The 22,500-nt window shown below is 36.4% G+C and overlaps 1 protein-coding gene across 1 annotated transcript in view; it reads right to left on the reverse strand.

Annotated features, from left to right (window-relative positions):
- LOC147035705 (sulfotransferase 1C1-like) overlaps positions 1-22,500 on the reverse strand; it is a 110,302-nt gene that overhangs the window by 63,399 nt on the left and 24,403 nt on the right. The window lies entirely within an intron of this gene.

A 22,500-nucleotide genomic window follows, 5' to 3' on the forward strand; every position in this document is an offset into this window, starting at 1 on the left:
TAACCTTTTTCAAAATGAGATTTCCACCTATATATTCTTACGATATCACCAACTTTGAACTTAGGTTTTCTGACATTAATCTCTTTTTCATATTTTAATTTTGTAAATGTTTCTGATGGTTTCATATTTGTTGACGTGTGAATCGTGTCATTATACTTATCCACAATATCCTGAATAAAAGATGACCATTGTTGTGAACCGAGTTGTGTGAATTTTTTATATAGTCTCTTTTAAGGTACGATTAAAACGTTCAACAACAACTGCCTTCCCTTCATTAAAGGTACTGTATAATGTAATACTGTTATTTTTTAGAAAATTCATAAATGTCTTGTTATAAAACTCTCTACCCTCATCAGTCCACAATCTTTTTGGTTTTCTCTTACTTTTATTAAATATCAGTTGAAAGGCTAACATAAGAGTATTACCTGTTTTGTTTTTTTAATGGTACAATCCATGCATATCTACTCCTCAAATCAATAATGGTTAAAGCTGTTAGCGGTCAATCAAATCAGCAGACCAGATATAATCTACTTCCTTGGAATAAACTTTCCTTCTATGAAACTTTGTGAATATTGGTTTATGAAATTCATCAGCTAATTGCTCTTCAGTCTTAATGACATCATTAGAGCCTATAAGTTTTTTGAATTTCCAAGTCCAAGTTTCAATTTAGCACTGATCATCTTCTTCACAATGAACCGATCAACCTTTTCTCTCAAGGTTGGATTTTGTATCAGAGACAAGTTATACAACATTTCTCTATCGGCTTCATGCTTTTCTTCCAACGTTGTGGTATTCCCATAATCAATATCGTGTCTCATGCACACATCATCAACTCTATTCATAGACTTACTCCAGGATTTAGGATTGTCTGCCTCATCTGATCTTTTATCTAAGTTTGTGCCTGGACCACAGAAAGAATACCCTGGAAGATGTAATTCCCCTGGTATTCCAGTAGTTGTAAATTTACTTCCTGATGAAAACTTTTGTATATCTCCTCCTCGTTTGTGTTTGGAGATAAATTGATTTTTTTTTGAACCACATACCGAACATATACCTTTTTGTATAACCCTGTTATTTTTACTTTTAATATATGAAATATTTTTAGTATTAGTTTTCTTTTTACATTTGAGAAAATAACTCATTTATTTATGCGAGTGCGAGTGCATTTATTCCTGCAGAGTGCAAAAACCTTTTTAGTTTCCAACATGCACATTTGAATCTTAATTTTTAAAACATAAAGAATCCTTAGAAATGCCTTCACTCTCTCCTCCATTTATTTAAGAAAAAAAAAAAAATGAAAAACTTGAATTAAAATGAATAGCTTGGCGATGTCAATAGTCTTGAAGAAAATATTGCAAATAGACTTGTCAATTCTTTGTTTTCCTCCTCGGTGGGTTGAGTTATTTTCTGTAATACCACCAATCTTTTAAAATCTCACTGGTTTCCATATTTCGACATTTATTTTGTCTCGCTCTTTCCTCCCTCTCCTCCCTCTCTCTCTTCTCTCTTTCCTCCTTCTCTCTCTTCTCTCTCTTCTCCCTTTCATCCCTCTCTCTTCTCTCTTTACTCCCTCTCTCTCTTCTCTCTTTCCTCCCTCTCTCTTCTCCCTTTCTTCCTTCTCTCTCTTCTCCTTTTCCTCCTCTTCCCTCTCTTCTTCAACTCCTTCCTCATCCCTTATTATCCTTGAATCGCTTACACCCCATAGAATATCATATATATATTCACCAGGATTTCTTGTTATTCCTGTATCCAAAATATTTTTTTTTACAACAGGAAACCAATAAAATTTCTTTTGAATTTCTAAAAGAGCCTTACCTTTTCTTAACTTTATAATTTTTTCATTATTTAACATTCTAATTAAATCTAAAGTTGTCGGTTTATCAACATCAGCATAATGCCAATCTTTTATTGAAAATACCTCATTCTTATGTTGTAGAACATATTTATTAAAATACCGAATACCCTTTTCTTGAAGGTATGCTTGGACACAGAAATGATAATTTTCTTCAAGCCTTCTTGCTGTCATTTATGTATTAGAAAAATATGTTAGAATAATATTATGGCACGAAACACCTCCCCATCTTCCCATAGTTAAATCATTTTGTATTTCCTTACTTATTATATATAATCCTGTTTTTTCTGTTTTCATGAGATAAACAAGGGCAAAACCATTATTATATTTACCCTTATTAAATTCTTTTATTTGTTGTTTACTAATCGTGGCCCCACAAAACTCATTCTCGATACCAAGTGGATAATATTCTTCCTTACGAGACTGATTTAATTGTTCCAGGTCTTCGAGGTTAATTTTGATGACCAGGTTAAAATGACCAATTATACCCGAAATCATTCATATCATACCCCCATTGTTCTATTCTCATACAAACGATACGCCCTTCTTTATAAAAAAATTATTTTAATTCGAACTGTGAATTCTGTATGACCTGGAGATAATATCAACACTTCTGTATCTTTAGAATACACGGTCGTTTTATTTAAGGATATATATATATTGTGATAAATCGCTGAATCTCACCAAGTCATTCGCGTCAGTCGGGCTTGGATAATTTTTTAATTTATAAGCATTTTTCATGTTAATATTTTTGGTTATATTATATTTATGTCATTCAGCTTGTGCCTTTGTGTAATAATTTGATAAATCAATTACCAGTTCTTGGGATACAACAAAGATAGAACCATCTTTACCAACATAAGTCATTTATATTAGATTAAAAATAATATCATAAAATGTTTTATTTTTGTTGAGTTGAAATAACACATATAGACATAATTGACCACAACACTTGGAATTTAATTCTTGGACTTGAAATGTTTGATAAACACCATTCTGTAAGAATTTTATGACTTCAACAGGTGGTGGAAGACCAAAACTATCAAAATAATATTTGTCTTGACTATTAAAAATACAAACCCAATGAGAACCGTTCCCATTATTATCTTCTAAGTTCATAATAATATTCTTTGTATGTTTTGGCACATTTGTTAATTCATCTCTCATACAAATAACCACATTATGAATTTTTAATTTCTTACAATATTTGACAAGTTGTAAATTTGATGTTGTATTCTTTCCAAATTCTTTCAACCACTCATCAATGCTCATTTATTTATTAGAAAGATATAATCCATTACCTCTTTTCGTTAATTTTACACCTGCTTGTGCTATAGAAGAAAGCAAATCTCCAACTAACAATCTCGCTTTATCAGGCAGGCCTTCAAGTTTTTCAGCAAAATCTACAATTACACCACTTCCACTAATTGGTTTCTCCAACTCTTTGTTATGTCTTTCCAATTCTTTTTGAGCCTGGAGTTGAGCCTTCCTTTTGTTGGCCGTTTTCACCGGTGTTGAAATACCACCCGTCAATGCTCCAACCGCACTTAAACCAGCAAATTAAGGAATTAGAAATGGGAGAAATCCTCCACTCGTCTCTCTTATTAAATATTTTTTCAACATTGGTTTTGTCATTTTAATGTTAAGTGAGCCAGTGTCATTCAAGATTTTAACCTGTTCTCTTGTGAGCAAAACATCAATTCTTACTGCTCCTTTTCTCTGAATTGTATTAACGTTAATCGTACAAGGCTTTTGATTTTGAACACAAGATGATAGTTAATGAAGATTGATTTGATTAACATATACCCCAGTTGGTACTTTGCCACTCATTTATTTAACAAAAAATTATGTGAGACTAATCATCAGACCATTATCTGTATTAATCTGCAATTCTGTTTCTTCAAAAAGCAAACAATATGTATCAACTTCTTCACTCTCTCCTCTTTCAATGTATAGGGAAGTATCCACTCGATTAGACTTTATAGTTTCCTTTTGAGCACTCAGGTCAAACGTATAGATTGTATACAAACTTTTAAATGCTGTCATATCTAAAATAGGTTCTTTATTTCCATTACTTTCACACAACTTTTGGTAAGACTTGTATGCTTCAGCAAAATAATTTTTTTCCCAATTAATTTCCAATCTATCTTGTGGATAAAATGTTCCATCTCGAGAAACGCGAAGTTGTTTCACCTTAGCATTATCACTCAATGCATTATTCTTATCAGTCGCAGTATCACCATCTGGCTTTTTAAAAATGATCCACAGATATCGTGGCTTTCCTTCCAGAACACCCAAATTCCACGTGTAAGTAGTTTGGTTGAGTTTAACGTGTTGACATCTGCTTTTGAGGTATGATACACTGAGTGGTTTCTTTGAGTTAAGTCTTCAATTCAACATCTCTTCTGTTTTAAGATTAGGAGTATATTCACTGATATACCAACTCATCTCCTCAATTACAAATTTATTCTGATCACCAAAAGCATTACCAACACCAAAAAGCAATCGAGTTTCATTATCATTCCTTTGTAGTTGAAATCTAATTTTAAGACCATACAGAACTTTATCATGATCACAAAATCCAAATATACCTTTAAGAGGAACTGCCACAGTAATCTGATGTCAGTATCAATCTGATGTCTGAACTCTACTCTGGTACTGAGAGTGCTGTGAAGTGTGGTGGTACCATCTCTGACTTATTTCCAGTTGTTACTGGAGTTCGTCAGAGATGTGTACTTGCCCCCACACTTTTCAGCACTTGTATGGACTGGATTCTAGGGAGGATGTCGGAGAGATCAAGTTGCGGTGCGTCATTTGGGAATGTCAAGATCTCGGACCTTGACTATGCAGATGATGCAGTCATCTTTGCGGAGACTTTAGACATCCTCTTGGGGGCCCTCGAGGTGCTGAATGAGGAGTCGGAGCCGTTGGGATTACGGGTTTCTTGGGTCAAAACTAAGATCCAGGCTTTCGGTGACATCTTGGATGCTGCTGTCCTGTCTGTGTCTGTTTGTGGTGAGGATGTTGAGGTCATGGAGAGATTCACTGACCTTGGCAGTGATATTCATGTCTCTGCTGGCTCTGAGTCAGAGGTCAATAGACGTCTGGGTCGGGCCTGGGGAGTCATGGATTCAATGGATCATGGGGTGTGGCGCTGCCTGTACCTGTGCGGGAGGACGAAAGTCCGAGTCTTCAGGTCCTTGGTACTTCCAGTCTTGCTCTTTGGGTACGAGACTTGGACTCTGACCAAGGATCTGAGACGGAGACTTAATTCCTTTGTACCAGGTCTCTTCGGAGAATCCTTGGCTATCGCTGGTCGGATTTTGTGTCCAACGAGCGGTTGCTGAGAGAGACTCGGATGAGATTTGTTACCTGCATAGTCCGTGAGCGTCAGTTGTGGCTGTATGGACATGTGGCTCGTTTTCCTGACTCTGATCCTGCTCACCAGATTCTCTCAGCGAGGGAGTCTCATGAGTGGAGGAGGCCAGTGGGTCGACCACGTTCCTCATGGTTGCAACAGTTTGACCATCATCTCAAGGAGATGGGGATGGGCCTGGCATCTGCCTGGGGGATGGCAAGACGGAGGCCCCTGGAGTACCGGCGGAAAGTGGACGCAGCGACGCGCTGTTCTGGCACATGCTCCCATACCTGACCTGACCTGCCACAGTAAAACTATTTTCTGCTTTTGTATCATCATTATACGCTCCTTTCCTTTGAGTATATCCAGGGTCTGTGTTTGTTCCCGTTGGCATATCAGGAATAAAACCTTCGACAGACCCCTTTCCCATTCTATCACTGAATGTATAGAGTGTAAATTTTATCATTTCAGATACAGCAGAGACATAATCAACCGCTTCAACTTCTTGTGTTCCAATATACAAACGCACACTATCAAACATTTTCCAGAAGAAATCATTTACAAGTGTAGCGTTTTTGTTATTCCCAGCTTTAGTGAATTTAAATTTACACAACAAGAAACTTTCGGAGAGATTCAAATAGGTTTGTTGATTATTTATTTCAAAACTTTTTGTACCATTCGTATTCCAGTCTGTTCCAGTTATTGCATTTACCTTGAAGTAATCTTCTTTTTCAGTGGAGTTTGAGATAATAATAGTATCATCCAAATCATAGATACTATCAATTGCTTCCATACTTGTATTTATTTAGGAAAAAAGATGTTAAAACTTTTGAAAGCCTGATCCAAGTATTTGAATTATTTTCTGTCGTTCTTGGGGGGACAACTGAGTTTTGCCTTTCTTAATTTCTTTTATTGCTTGTAATGTATGAGATTCCTTCTGTGCATCTTTTATGCTCTTTACAACACCTGCTACATTTCCCACAGCAGAAGCAGTTGAACCAATTAGATCTTTATGTTTAAGAATAGTTGAACCAATACCCATTAGAGTATCAATTATCCCATCTCCTCTAAATTGATGTCCAACACCCCTTTTTCTCTTAGGTTTATAGTATACTCTACCAAGATACATACCTTCACCCTTGTAGTATGGGGAAAGGAACATCCCATCCCCTGTAATTATTTTATATTTTCCCAACTCGTGTTTCCTCACAATAACCATCGTATTTATTTATTGGAAAACTTCACGTAGGTGAATTCTGATTGATATAACTTCTCCATTAAAAGAAATCACACGATTATCTTGGTCGGTTATCCTAAAATTTACTCTGTGTATGGTTTTTCCTGACACAGGGAGATAAACCAAATTTTTATGTTCCATATTGAATTTATAACCAATTGGGGTTGAGTATGCGCTGAATGAAAATATTGTATTTGTTTTTTTTCCATCATTATAAGCACCATCAATCAAATCACAGTGAATTAACACCGAATTTATTCCTGAGGATATTTGAATGACATTATCACTGTAAAACGTCCCATTAGTTTCAATCTTTTTTGAGGAGAAACCCAATAACTCTCTAAATGAATTATCAATTGTGAAATCAACCTTGTAGTTATTTTTAACTTTAATCGTTGATTTTGAAGTATGTTTTTGAATGTCTTTTTTGAATATATGTCAGGTCAGGTTCGATCTGTGACCTGCTACAGGTACCATGTAAACCTGTACTAACCTGTTCCATGGTCGGGTTGTCGGCGACTAAACCGTCTCTCCCACCAGGTTTTCTGGTGAGGAGGGTGTTTGGATATGGACACCCAGCAGGATTAAAAACAAAACCTGTCAAAGGGCGGAGGAGCTCCTTGTGAGCCAACGGCCATCCATATCTAGTGCCCAACTGTGTCTGCGGACGTCCTCCTGCAGTTGGGTCACTTCTTATTAGGAGGTTGGTGGCAGGATTTGCACTCCAGCCACCGTAAAACCCTTCATTCCGCAAAACGCAAAAACGCAAAAAAATCTGAAAACCCACTCCGTGGGAGTACCTCCTGTGCAGCCTCCCTTCGCAGGGCAGCTCACCGGATGACGGGATTGGGGCAAAGCCTTCGGGACCCCCAATCTTTGATGGGAGGGAAACCACGGGGTAACATCCCTGGGTCAGATTGCGGGAGAGTGTGTCGGAGTGGTGCTGAGGTGTCGGCCACCAGAAGGCAGTCTCCTTGGGTTAATCTGAGGCGGTCCCTTCGGGTGGGTGCCTGGAATATCCTATCCCTAAGAGAGGATGATCACCTCTCTCTGTTATCATCTGAGCTCAAGCGTTTGGACATCGGGATTGCAGCTCTCTCTGAGGTTCGGAGACCGGATTGCGGCGAGATAATGGTGGGTGGTTACACCTACTATTGGTCTGGTCGCTCTGATGGTTACCATACCCAAGGAGTTGCTGTAGCTGTGTCCAATAAGCTGACCCCAATGATAATTGAGGTAACACCGGTCAATGAGCGTATTATGAGATTAAGGATTCGTCACTCCTTCGGTGTCATTTCCCTGGTCTCTGTTTATGCTCCGACTGATGCGAGTGATCTCACCGTGAAGGATGCATTCTACACCACACTCGAGTCTGTGGATGATCAGTGCCCCAGACGAGATACACTTCTAGTCTTGGTGGATTTCAATGCATCGACTGGAACTGATAGGGACGGTTATGAGGTGTGTGTTGGTCCCCATGGTTCAGGAACTATGAACCAGAATGGCACTAAGTTCCTTGACTTTGCAAGAAGTCATGGACTTAGGGTGGCTGGTTCATGGTTTCAGCGCCCACAAGCTCATCGCTGGACTTGGTATTCCAACGCTGGCGGTGTGGCAAAGGAGATTGACCATGTCCTCATTGACGGTCGTTGGAGGATGATCCAGAACTGCAGGGTCTACCGGAGTGCTCAGTTCCTCAATACTGACCACAGGCTTGTTGTAGCAACTCTAAAGCTGCAACTTAAATCCTGGAGAATGGTACCATCCCAGCAGAGGCTGGATGTTGCCAAGCTCAGGGATGAGAGAGTAGCTGAGGAGTTTGCGAACAGGCTGAGTGGACACTTGGGGGATCTGGGTGCTTTGGGGGGTCCTGAAGAGTTGTGGAGCGCCTTCAAGACCACCGTCCTTGATGTTGCCGGTGGATGCCTTGGAGCTCACCACAGGGCAAAGAAGAATTTTGTCTCTCAAGGGACACTGGATACCATTGACCAGAGTCGCAGGGCCAGGCTGAATGGCAGAGCTGAGCTGTTCAGGGAGCTGATGCGTAAAACTGTACGTGCACTGAGGGTGGACAAGGAGGCCTATGTGCGAGGAATCTGTGAGGGGGTAGAGCATCACCTGTGGACAGGTGATTCTCGTCCCGCTTACAGGGGAATTCGCGCATTACGTTCATCCAAGCCCATCCCTCGGAGCACTACAGTTCGAGCAGAGAGTGGTAGGCTCTTGACAGAGGAGTCTGAAGTGAAGGCCCACTGGGCCGGTTACTTTGAGCGGTTGTACCAGGCTGATCCCCCAACTGTCGAGTTGGACGTCAAGGGTGTTACAATCCCTGTTGCTGACCCTCGAATCAACTGTGGTCCACCTACGCTTGTGGAAACACGGGCTGCGGTGAACCAGTTGAAACGGGGAAAAGCTCCAGGGATCTGTGGCATCCATGCCAAACTTCTCAAGGCTGGTGGAAATGCTGCACTCGTGTCGTTGCATGCAGTTTTGTGCTCTGCCTGGAACACAGGCATCATCCCAACTGACTGGAAGAGGGGCCTTGTTGTCCCTCTCTGGAAAGGGAAGGGTGATCGCCAAGACTGCAACAACTACCGAGGGGTGACGCTGCTCTCAGTGCCGGGCAAGGTCTTTGCTCGGATAATTCTCGATAGGGTTCGCCACCATCTGCTTGAGCACCAGCGTCCAGAGCAGTCAGGCTTTACACCAAAGAGGTCAACGATTGACCGTATCCTTGCACTTCGTGTCCTCACCGAACGCAGACGAGAGTTTCGGCAGGGGCTGCTTTCAGCCTATGTTGATCTCTGTAAAGCTTTCGATTCAGTGAATCGGGATGGCTCTAATTCTTCCTCCGTCATTTGATCAAAATCGTTTAACATTTGAAGTTTTTTAGGAGTATATTCTACTGTGGGAACTGTGGAAACATCTTTCATTTTTTCTTGGGAAGTTTTTAAAAGTGGTTAAAAAATTTCTCTTGTTTTCTTTCAAATGCTTCTTCGCCCGTTAGTTTCTGTCTGCGTTTCTTCTTTGTGTCTTCCTGCTGTTTTACAACTTTTGAAACCAACTCTTGATGTTCCTTAAATCTTCTTGCTCTTTCTTTTGCATCCATTTATTTATTGTAAAATATCATTTAATGAATTGTAAAGATCAACAGGGAAATTTTGCTTTTCTTCATCATTCAAGTAGATGTGTTCAAATAAATCCTTTTCTTTAAATATTTCATCAAATTCTTTATTAACATTAATGCGAGTTGTAATTTCTTCTTCACTAATACTTGCATCTCTGCTTTTCATACGTTTGAGTTGAGTTTCTTCATCAACATCAAAACCGAATGATAAAATCTTCACTCCGCTCAGATGTTTAATAATTTGTCTCGTTCCTTCTGGATTAGTTTCTAATATCCCAACAACACCAGATTTTAGTTTCCTTAACTCACTCTTACAATGTGAATATTTTGTTGTACCAAGAGAAACCTCCTCAAATATTTGACCTTCATTCCTCAATCGCATATGTTCCTCCACTGAAATATAGTGATAATCTTCACCTTTTACTTCTCCAGGTCTTATTGCTCTAGTTGTTGTTGATACAATGCGTATCACGGGGTGTTTTTCAAGTAAATTTGCAATATTCTCATTTGTACTACACAAGAACCTTGATTTATGAAAGTTTTTTTTCCAGAAGCAGATTTACCCACAAGATTTACAATAATAGTTGTCATTTATATATGTAATTGTTTATAAAACAAAAAATATATCCCTTAATATCTCATCTTGTTTCATAACAATATATTTATATTTTTCAGTCGTGTGCTTCATGTAATCCTCAAATTTCTTTTTACTACATAATGTAGAACAATTATCTCTCCAAAAATTATTGATATCTATTGAATTTAACTTGAATAAAATAAAAGTATTAGCATTGTTTCTGATGGAACGACGAGGAAGTTGAAAGTACGATTGACTAAGATAAATACAATTACAAGAAGAATGTCTCCCTCTTGTGTAGTCGCTGTCCATTACCGTTTGGTTTCTCTCATTAACACAACCATCAAAGATAACGAGGTTCTTTTTTGATTTATCCAAATCTTGGGGAGACGGTATACCATCCGTATTATCACTAAGAATACAAGTTATAGGATTTGATTTCTTTTTACATCTCTGTGTATCACAAAATAGTTGAATTATATCTTCAATGTTATAATCATATAGGTATTTTTGACGTTTAAATAAACCGATTATATCTTCTTTTTGAAGACCAGCATTAAAACCTTGTGAGAGTAGTTGATACTCTGGTTGAAAACTCGACTTTGTGAAAATTATTAAATTATCATAATCTAAAAAGTTGGGAGTGAGGAGCATTTTTAAAAGTAAGCAGGTTTTTCCACATCCACTTGAACCAACTATGAGACATCTTAATGAATTTGGGAGATTTTTATGGTTGTTAAATTTTATCTTATTTTCCCAAATGGGTAAAAAATCATTCATTTATATATTTGGAAATCAGGTTATTTAATTTATTATTGGCTTTTTTAGAAACTCTATATTTTATCCTAAGTTCAAGTTTAATTTCAAGATAATCCATTATTTTATTTATACAATATCTTGTGTTGATATTTCCCTGAAAATTACATCCATGAATAATATATAACAACAATCCTTTGAACATTTCTCTTATACGTTCAGTTTCTTCCCTTGTAAGGAAAGGTGTGTTATCACCCTCATACTTTACATTCATTTCTCTAATCAATCTTGCAAAGTAATTCATTTTTTGTGTAAATCTAAAAGAATTATTTTCCTTTTTATATTTTTTATTATCATTAATTTGAAGATAATCACAGAATATACATTGTTTATAAGCTTTTGACCCTGTTTAATCACCATCTTTCACACGCAGGACAATTCTCAAATTTGTCATATGGAGAATCAGGAAAGTCGAGCATATTTATAAAGTAAAACTTTACTTAAACTGAAATTCATCTGTACTTTCAGTTGTATATTGGCTCATATTTAATAATATTACCATCGATATCGATATACTTTTTTTCATTATCAGATTCAACGACAACATTTTTTATATTAAAGGTAATTTTAAAATGATCGTTAACTACTATTGAACGAAATGTCATTTCACCTGATATGTTAACATCCTTTATTTCATCAGGATTTACATCTTTAGGGTTGTTGAAAAAAATACAAATTTCTCCTTGCATATTACAGATGGTCTTATCTTTTCTTTCTAAAGCTTCATCCATAAGGTTTTTGTTTTTTGATACCTTTTCTTGTTTCATTGCTTTTTCTAGTTTTGAATATATTACCAGAAGGAGAGGAGAAACTTTTGTTAGAGATACTTTAATTGATGTTCTACCAGGTATGCTAAAAGCCCTTCCACTGAAGGAAATTGAAGAACTCATATTATTTACCATAATTGTTTTTATCCAATAGTTCTTATATTTATCTTTGTTCAATTTTACATCTTTGACATATTTCTCAGTATATTTAACAAATGAAGAGATTGATGGAAACTTGTCTTTTGTGTCTTGAAACATTGTATTTATTAAGTGAAAAAGTTGGAGGATAAAATGGTTTTAAGCACAGATTCACCTGTAAAATAAACGAAATTTTCATCAAGAAAATTTTAGTTTAAGCAAAGATTTATTATATAAATATGGTGAATACAACATACTGCGATGTTTGTAATCACAAATATAAACATTATAGAAAACACCTCCGAACCAACAAACACACATTTAATCTATTTCATAAAATATCTCCTCTTGAGTTGGAAAGAAAACATTATGATATCTGTTCAAAGGATGTTTTGAAGAGAAGTTATAATAAACATCTTCAATCACAAAAACACAAGAAAAATGAGTTTAAAGTAAAGGGAGACTATTATATTGAAAACACTGATGGGGCATTTAAAGGGCATATAAAAATAAGGATTTTTCAATTTGGAGAACCCGGTCCATCATCAATAGCTGAATCAATTGAAATAGTGAAACCCGATGTTGAAAAATTTATTAAAAAGATATTAAAAGAAATGAAAACTTTAAAGTTTTATATGGGAGTGAAAATGAATATGAAAAGACAAGATGAAGAACATACTCCTTATATGAGAACAGATCTTCATTTTATAACATCATTTCAAGATTTTTTGAATAGTGGGGTTTATGAAGAACTATCAAGACAAGAGGAGGATGTTGATAATACAGTGGTAGGAAGTGGATTCAATATTAAAAAAAATCATCTTTTTAGATATACACATTCTAAAATCAAACCTTCTTAAAGCTTCTTCTTATATTGAATTACCAAAAGAAATAAAACTAAAGAAGGCAGTTGTTAATATTAAGAACAATGATAATAAATGTTTTCTCTGGTCTGTTCTTGCTCACTTTCATGCACCAAAATGTAATTCAGAAAGAGTAAAACAATATATGAAATATGAGAATACCTTGGACATTAAAGATTTTAAATTCCCAATGCCACGAACAGATATTCCTAAATTTGAGAAAAAGAATTATCTTTCTATTAATGTATATGGATTAACGGATACAAACAAAGTTCAAATATTAAAAATTTCAAACAACTATAAAAATGAAGAAACACACGTTGATCTTTTATATTTTAGTGTTGGAAAAAATTCACATAACACATACATCAATAATTTATCAAGATTAATCTCTTCTCAGGTATTCAGAACAGCAAACAAAATATATCCTTGTAAGCGATGTCTTAATTCATTTCATACAAAAGAACGATTAGAACAACATTCAAAATATTGTAGTAATCATAAATCAGCTGTAATTACAATGCCTAAACCTGGTGAAAAGATTTCTTTTGAAGATTATAATAAATCTATCATGCACCCATTTGTGATATACGCTGATTTTGAGTGCATCCTTAAAAAGATAAATACTGCTTCTCCTAATCCAAAAGAATCATATACAAATAAATATCAAAAACATATTCCTTGTGGTTTCTGTTATTATATAAAATCATCTGTTGGAGAAAAGTATAACAAACTTGAACATTATCGTGGAAAAAAAGCTTCACAAGAGTTTGTAAAACGATTAGAAAAGGATTGTATAAGACTCACTAAATTAATGAAAGAAACAAATGAACCGATGAAATTAACCAAAGAAGAAAAATTAGAATTTAGAATGAACAATATCTGTCATATTTGTGAGGGGGAAATTAAGGAGTCTAAAGTTGTAATCATTGTCATCTTACTGGTAAATATAGAGGTCCCGCTCATTCCTGTTGTAATCTTAATTATAAATTACCTTCTTTTATTCCAGTCTTTCTTCACAACAGCGCCAACTATGATACACATCTATTTATAAATGAACTTTCAAAAACACCAGGGAATATTTCTGCCATAACAAACACAAGTCAAAAGTATATTTCATTTACAAAAATGATATTCACAAAACCTTTAACTCGTATTAGGTTTCTAGATTCTTACAAGTTTATGGGAACACCACTCGCCTACCTCGCATCAAATCTAAGCTCCACGGACTCTTTTCCAAATCTTCATTCATTCTTTCCAAAAGAGGAAATTCAGATTAAAGAGAGAATTCAAAGTAAAGAGGAAATTCTAATTAATGAGGAAATTAATGAAGAAATTCTAACTGAAGATGAAATTCTAATTACAAAGAAAATTCGAACAATGAATGAAATTCTAACTAAAGAGGAAATTCTGATTAAAGATGAAATTCTGATTAAAGAAGGAATTCTCACGAGAGAGGAAATTCAAACAAGGAATGAAATTCAAAGTAAAGAGAAAATTCTTACAAGTAAGGGAATTTATCCTTATGATTATATGGATTCATTTATGAGATTTAAAGAAACACAACTTCCTTCAAAAGAAAGTTTCTATAATAACCTTTATGAAGAAGAGATAAGTGATAAGGAATATAAACACGCACAAGAAATATGGAAAATATTTAAGATAAAGAACCTTGGAGAATATCATGATTTATATCTAAAAAACAGATGTTTTATTTTTAGCTGATGTGTTTGAAGCTTTTATATCACTCTGTCATAATAAAAATTGTTATGGATTAGATCCTGCCCACTATTTCACAGCTCCTGGTTTAGCTTGGAGTGCAATGTTGAAAATGACAAAACAAGATATAGATTTAATCAATGATGTTGATATGCTTTTGATGATTGAGAAGTCCAAGAGAGGTGGAATATCACAAGTATGTTCAAAAAGATATGCTAAAGCAAATAATAAATATCTTCCAAATTATGATAGTGAAAAAGATAGTAATTATTTGATGTATTTTGAGGTAAAAATTTGTATGGATGGGCAATGTCTCAATCTCTGCCTTATGGTAAATTAGAGTGGGTGGAAGAAAAGGATTATGAAAAGGCTTTGATGAATATTGTTATTTCTTCTCAAGAGGAATTGAATGACGAAGAAGAAGGTTATTATTTTGAAGTTGATTTGAGGTACCCGAGTGATCTTCATAATAAGCATAAAGATCTTCCTTTTGCATGTGAGAAAGAAACCCCAAAGAAAGAATGGTTAAGTGATTATCATAAAAAGTTTTAATATTAAAGGTAAATCAACAGAAAAGTTATTCACAACATTCTATGATAAAGAGCGATATGTTTTGCATCAGAGAAGCTTAAAACAGTTTTTGAGAGAAGGATTGAGAGTAGCTAAAATTCATAGAGTTTTAAAATTTAAACAAAGTCCTTGGGTGAAAAAGTATATTAAATTCAATACAGATATGAGAGCTAATACAAAAGTAAAATTTGAAGGGGACTTTTATTAATTAATGAATAATGCTGTATTTGGAAAGACTATGGAAAATGATAGAAACAGGCAAAACATTAGATTCGCAACATCTTGGAAAGAAGCTTCGAGATTGATAAATAAACCAAGTTTTGAGAGAGAAGAGGTTTTTTCAGAGAACTTTTCTGCAATTCATATGAAAAAGGAAAGTATTTTAATGGATAAACCAATTTATATTGGAACAGCAGTTCTTGATTTATCAAAGATATTGATGTATGATTATTTGTATAATGACTTAAAGAAAGAGTATGGTGAAAATGTTTCATTGTTGTATATGAACACTGATAGTTTTATCCTAGATATGAAAACTGATGATGTTTATGAAGATATGAAGAAAAATATTGGAGTATATGATACAAGTAATTTCAGCAAGAAGAGTGAGTTATTTTCCAAAAAGAAGGAAAAGGTTATTGGTAAGTTTAAGGATGAGTTGGGTGGAAAAGTAATGAGTGAGTTTATTGGATTGAGAGCAAAGGCATATGCTTATAAGTATGGTGATCAGATTGATAAGCGGTTAAAGGGAATAAAGAAATATGTAATAAAGAAATCAACAACTTTTAGAAATTATTATAATTGTTTGATGAATAAGAAAGAAGTAGATAGGAAAATGAATACAATAAGAAGTTATAAACATAACATATATAGTGAAGAAGTAAATAAAAAGGCATTAGGAGCCTTTGATGATAAGAGATTTATTTTAGATAATGGAATAGATTGTGTTCCATATGGATATTGTATGATAGAGTGTATAAAATAGATTGTGTTTTAACGATGGGAAGATGGGTTAGGGTTTTTTTAAGGGCTACCGCCGCGTTTTTTCGCAATATATAAATGGTTAAACCAAGTATTAATCAAACTAAAGAGTGGAGAAAATCTCAGTCTTGGTATATAAATGGAAAACATATTGAATGTGAAAAATATCAAATAAGTCTTTTTGAAAAAATAACTAAAACAAAGGTAAATAAAACAAATAAGCGAATCAATTTAAAAAGTAGTAAGTTCGAGGATGTAAAGAAAAAAATGAATATCCTTGAATGGACTGAAAACTTTGATGGTTATCAATTGAACAATGAAAAAACAATTTACTATAATCTCAAAATGATATGTGGCTCAGGAGGTGGTCAAACAAGAGCATTAAGAGAAGTTTATCATTTCCTAATGGCACAAAAGGGGTATCTTAAAAAAATATAAAGATTCAAATGTTTTGTTTGTAAATATTTTAGATGGGGATTATTGTGCAAAGAAAATTAAACTATTGAAGGAATTTGAGAATGAACAAATCTTTATAGGTTCAATGAGGGAGCTGTTCAACCCCCAGGTGTTCAATTCAATGAGGTTCAACCTCCAGGTTAAAAGGGGAGACAAATAAATATACCTTGGGATAAAAAGGGGGTTTATTTTTAGGAGAAAAAAAAGGGAATCGCTGAAAATCCCCCATTCAATTACATGGGGAAAAGTGAGCCAGAACCAGTATATCCACCCTACTGACAGTTATTGGTTCACGAGCACCAGCCAGAGTGACCACTATATTCGTTATGTCTGTGTGTCTCTCTGTGTGTTGGGTAGTCGATGTCGTCGAAAAAAAAAATCTAAAATTTTTTTTTTTTGAGATTTATTTTTTTCCTACCCTGATTATCAGTATTTCCGTCAATATGTTTCTGTTGGGTAATCGATCTAGTCAAAAAAAAAAATTTTGAGAATTTTTTTTCTTCCCTGAGTATTTCCGTCGATACATTTGTTGGGTCGTAGATCCAGTCGAAAAAAAATTTAAAAATTAATTTTTTGGAAATTTGATCTACCCTTATTATCAGTATTTCCGTCGATATGTTTGTCTGTTGGGTCGTCGATCGAGTCGAAAAAAAAAAAAATTGAGATTTGTTCTACCCTTATCAGTATTTAAAATGGCGATTTCAGTTAATAGAATGGCGATTTCGATGAAACTTGGTTGGTAGGTTCATACCATGACCTAGTTGTGTGCAAATGAGAACCGTTGCTATGGACACCACCGTTGCCTCGCAACGGGACTTTGAAATTTTGAAAAATCATAAAAAATGAATTTTTAGAAAATCAAAAATCGGGCCACGAGCGACTGTGGGCAGTACATTCAGCCATATTGTCAAAAATTTCCAGCCGGATCCTATGAAAACTGTCGGAGAAGATAGACTTTGAATGAACCCTGGTCGAAAACAATTAAAAAACGAGGTTTGTTATATCTCAGAGACTATGAGTCAGATATACATGAAACTAGTATGGTAGGTTCATGGTATGTCCTAGTTATGTGTGAGAAACAATCGTTGCTATGGACCCCTCCTTTGCCTAGCAACGGCCGACTACCCATATCTGCCTACCAGCTTGTATGTCTGTCTGTCTGTCTGTTGGGTAGTCGATCCAGTCGAAAAAAGTTTTTTTTCAAAATAAAAACTTTGAAATTTGATCTACCCTTATTATCAGTATTTCCGTTGATATGTTTGTCTGTCTGTCTGTCCCTCTGGTTGGTCCAGTGCTCCGTAAATACAATGGCGATTTTGATTAAACTTGGTTGGTAGGTTCCTACCATGACCAAGTTGTGTACAAATGAAAACCGTTGCTATGGACACCACCGTTGCCAAGCAACGGGACTTTTAAATTTAAAACAATCATAAAAAATTTATTTTTTAGAAAATAAAAAATCGGGCCACGAGCGACTGTGGGCAGTACATTCAGCCATATTGTCAAAAATTTCCATCCAGATCCTATGAAAACTGTCGGAGAAGATAGACTTTGAATGAACCCTGGTCGAAAACAATAAAAAACGAAGTTCGTTATATCACAGAGATTATGAGTCAGATATACATGAAACTGGTATTGTAGGTTCAGGGTATGTCCTAGTTATGTGTGAGAAAGAACCGTTGCTATGGACCCCTCCGTTGCCTAGCAACGGCCGAAAAACCTATAAAAGTGGGTGGAGTTTAACGAAAAAACAATCAGCAGCATTAACCCTTGAAGCTGGAATCATGAATTTTCTTGTGCTTAATCCTCAGGTCATTCCCCATCGAACGGGCCCATCGTGTCAGGTTCTATTGGGTAGTCGACTACCCATGTCCGCCTCCCGGCTTGTCTGTCTGTCTGTCCCTCTGTTCGGTCCAGGGCTTTGTTAATACAATGGCGATTTCGATGAAACTTGGTTGGTAGGTTCATGGTATGTCCTAGTTATGTGTGAGAAAGAACCGTTGCTATGGACGCATTTGTTGATGAGCAACGGCTGAAAAACGACTAAATTCGACTTGATTGACGACCCATGTCCGCCTACCGGCTTGTCTGTCTGTCTGTTCGGTTCAGTGCTCCGTAAATACAATGGTGATTTCGATGAAACTTTGTTGGTATGTTCGTACCATGACCTAGATGTGTGCAAATGAGAACCGTTGCTATGGACACCACCAACGCCGAGCAACGGGACTTTGAAATTTTAAGAAATCATAAAAGAAAAATTTTCGAAAATCAAAAATCGGGCCACGAGCGACTGCCGGCAGTACATTTAGCCATATTGTCAAAAATCTCCAACCGGATACTGTGAAAACTGTCGGAGAAGATAGACTTTGAATGAACCCTGGTCGAAAACAATAAAAAAACGAGGTTCGTTATATCTCAGAGACTATGACTCAGATATACATGAAACTGGTATGGTGGGTTTATGGTATGAACTTATGTGTGAAAAAGAACCGTTGCTATGGACGTTTTTGTTGGCTAGTAACGGCTGAAAAACGATTAAATTTGACGTGATCAACTACCCATGTCCGCCTAACGGCTTGTTGGGTAGTCAATGAATCTACCCTTATTATCAATATTTCCGTCGATATGTTTGTCTGTCTTTCTGTTGGGTCGTCGATGTAGTCGAAAAAAAAAATTTCAATTTTTTTTTTTGAGGTTTGTTCTACCCTTATTATCAGTATTTAAAATGGCGATTTCAGTTAATAGAATGGCGATTTCGATGAAACTTGGTTGGTAGGTTCATACCATGACCTAGTTGTGTGCAAATGAGATCTGTTGCTCTGGACACCACCATTGCCTAGCAACGGGACTTTGAAATTAAAAGAAATCATAAAAAAATATTTTTTCGAAAATCAAAAATCGGGCCACGAGTGACTGTGGGCAGTACATTCAGCCATATTGTCAAAAATTTCCAGCCGGATCCTATGAAAACTGTCGGAGAAGATAGACTTTGAATGAACCCTGGTGGAAAAGAAAAAAAAATCGAAGTTCGTTATATCTCAGACTGTGGGTCAGATATACTTGAAACTGGTATGGTAGGTTCATGGTATGTCCTCGTTATGTGTGAAAAAGAACCGTTGCTATGGACGCTTTTGTTGGCTAGCAACGGCTGAAAAACGACGAAATTCGACTTGATCGACTACCCATGTCTGCCTACCGGCTTGTCTGTGTGTCTGTCTGTCCAGAGCATAACTCCATGGACTTTGATCCGATCTTGATGAAAATTGGTTATGTGTTCGATATCATTGTCTAGTTGTGTTTTCCTGGATGAGGACATGCTACGCCCATTGTGGGCAGAGCCACGCCCAAAAAATTGCCATTTTTAGGGGGGTAGTCGGATTATAAATATATCTTCTCCGAGGGAATTTACTGAATGGAATGGGTTCTTCGGTATTTGAATAGCAAAATGAATTATCTAAAACTTGTCACTGTCCGATTTTTCATTTTCGTCCCAAGGTCAAGGTCACAAGGTCACGAACTTAGAAAATTGCGGATTTTGACATAAAAATCATTCAACCATCCAAACTTTAAGAGCAAGGATGACAATATTTTTTATGCATAATCGTGAGGTCATTCCCCATCGAAAGTCTTGAAACCAATTTGCTCTATCTCGAAAACTTTGCCCGTGGCGCCCCCTTCAAGTTTGTTTTTACGCTGATTTCATCAAAGTATGGATAATCCGAGGAGTGCGAAATCTCATATAGCCTATATGACGTTATATTGTTCCTGGAATGTTCCAGAGAAAGTTTTACACCAAAGGTCATAATCCTTGACCTTTGACCTTTAAAGGTCAAATTTTCAAAGTTGTGGGAATCAAACAGGGTTTTTGATCTTCTTCGACGAAATAAATCCAATAATCTATAGCACGTATTCTGTTTCCTTATTTTAATGTCCACAACATTGTTTTGTGACCTTTAAAGGTTATGCAAAGGTCAAATTCTGAAAGTTGTTGAACGAAACCGGGTTTTCGACATTTTGCAGCTAATAACATGTCACCCGTACCACATCATGTTGATAATTTTTCTTACTTGGTCAAAAATTATCACATTGTCTCATCCTTGACTTCTGAAACAATCTACATCGTCAAATACTGCTCGTGAACCATTGTCGTCTTCAGACTTGTATCCTTATGAGCGTTCGCCTAAGTGTAAAACCTGATGCGCATCGACCAAAATTGTGTGTTTCGTTAGATTCACTGTGACTCTTTATCCTCTGTCTTTCTCTTTCTTCCAATTGTGTTTTATCTTTAAATCATCTCCATTGTACTTTTATACCATTAATCAGACTCAGTAATGGGTATTCAATGTGTGTTACTGCAGAGGATGAACTCGAGTTTTACAATATGTATGGTGGGTTTGCATGTGGTACCTTGCACATACAGGACATCGGAAGTCCAGGGCAAGACTCGCTGAGCGGCGGAGGTGAAGGTGGGGAGGGATGGTGGTGCTTGCTACATCAGGCCATGTGTGTTTTTTCCCTCAAGCGATTCAGTAGGAGATCGAGAGAGACAGTGACGGACTGACATAAAAGATAGAGTCAGTGACACTGGACTCCTGTCTCTCCTCCCTGTGCTGTGACACACAACCAGACCATCAAAGATGATCTCTCCTCCCTGAACTACTACCCAGGCCCCACAGAGCCTGGAGCACTCAGCCATCAGCACGTCAACAGACGACCATGGGTGAGATTCGACAAGATGATGAGAGGTGCCCGCATGCATGCCTGCATTGTGCTCTTGGTGTTTCAGGGAAGACCCACACAAATGCTTATATTTTTGTCCATTCCAACATGCGTCCTCTTTTCCCAACCGAGTCCTCTGTGATGAGATTAGTGTAAAGATAAATGAGATACTGTTACAGCCATTTAATCATGCCATTCAGTTGTCATTCTTTATTTTAATATTTCATCTCCCTTGTTCCCATTTCATTGTTTATTAGCCTCTGTTAGACTTCATCCGAAATAGGGGCTTATGGAATCGGTCTTGATTTTCATGTCCATGTGTACATCCGCAACCACATCTTCGACATGGCTGGACTGATTTTATTCGTACTTGGCACAAAGGACAACACATCATATGCACGTCATTTTATTTGAGATCAGATCCAAGATGGCTGACTGGTGGACATTTTAGTTTTTAAAAACTTGGTGTTGTACAAGTCCTCAACCATTTCTCGGACATGCATTTGCCGATCTTGTTCAAACTTGACAAACTGATAAGGAATGATAGCTTACATAAGCACTTCATTTCCTTTCGAAAATCAGTTCCAAGATGGCCAACCGTTGGGCATTTTGTTAGTGAAATGTGTCCCCAAACATTTCTCAAACATGTATGGTACGATTTTGTTCAAACTTTGCAAAATCACAGCACATGATGGCGTAAACGTGCCCGTCTATTTATTTTGTGATTTGATCAAAGATGGCCCACTGGAAGACTGGCGGCCATTTTAATTGTACAGAAATATGGGCTTGCCCTTTAACTCAATGCAGTAAATTTGTGAAAACAATGTGGTCTATGACATTTTATGTCTATTTTACTTGTTTAAACCTGTTTGCTTTAAATGATTTGCTGTGTATTTTGAGCCATGGTTCTGTCTGACAGATATGTAAATTCCCTCTTTCAACGTAACTGTGTGGGCTCTGAAACGGGTGTGCGATGAAATTCGTAAAACTATCCATCTTGGTGGATTATCACGCATGCACATTCACCGCTCGACATCTTGGGAGAGAATTCTCCATGGTCCTCATGTTGTCTGTTTCGGGAGACTGAGCCTGTTACAATATATTACATCACCTATTTTTTTTCTATACAAGATGGAAGAAGGAAATGACAGAGTGCAAAAAGGCAACAAACCGACAGTGTGGCAGAGAGGCACACTCAGACTGAATAAGCAGGGGTGAGTGAGGGGAGATTTGAATAAACAAGAAAGAGAAGAGAGAGGAAGGCAAGGAAAACAGTAACTTTCAAGTAAGAAGGTTGGGGTTAATGGAGTAGAAAAAAAA

Source organism: Eptatretus burgeri, chromosome 1 (genome assembly GCF_056783735.1).
Source record: "Eptatretus burgeri isolate ZD-2024b chromosome 1, Ebu_testis_v1, whole genome shotgun sequence".
In the NCBI taxonomy this organism is placed as follows: Eukaryota; Metazoa; Chordata; class Myxini; order Myxiniformes; family Myxinidae; genus Eptatretus; species Eptatretus burgeri.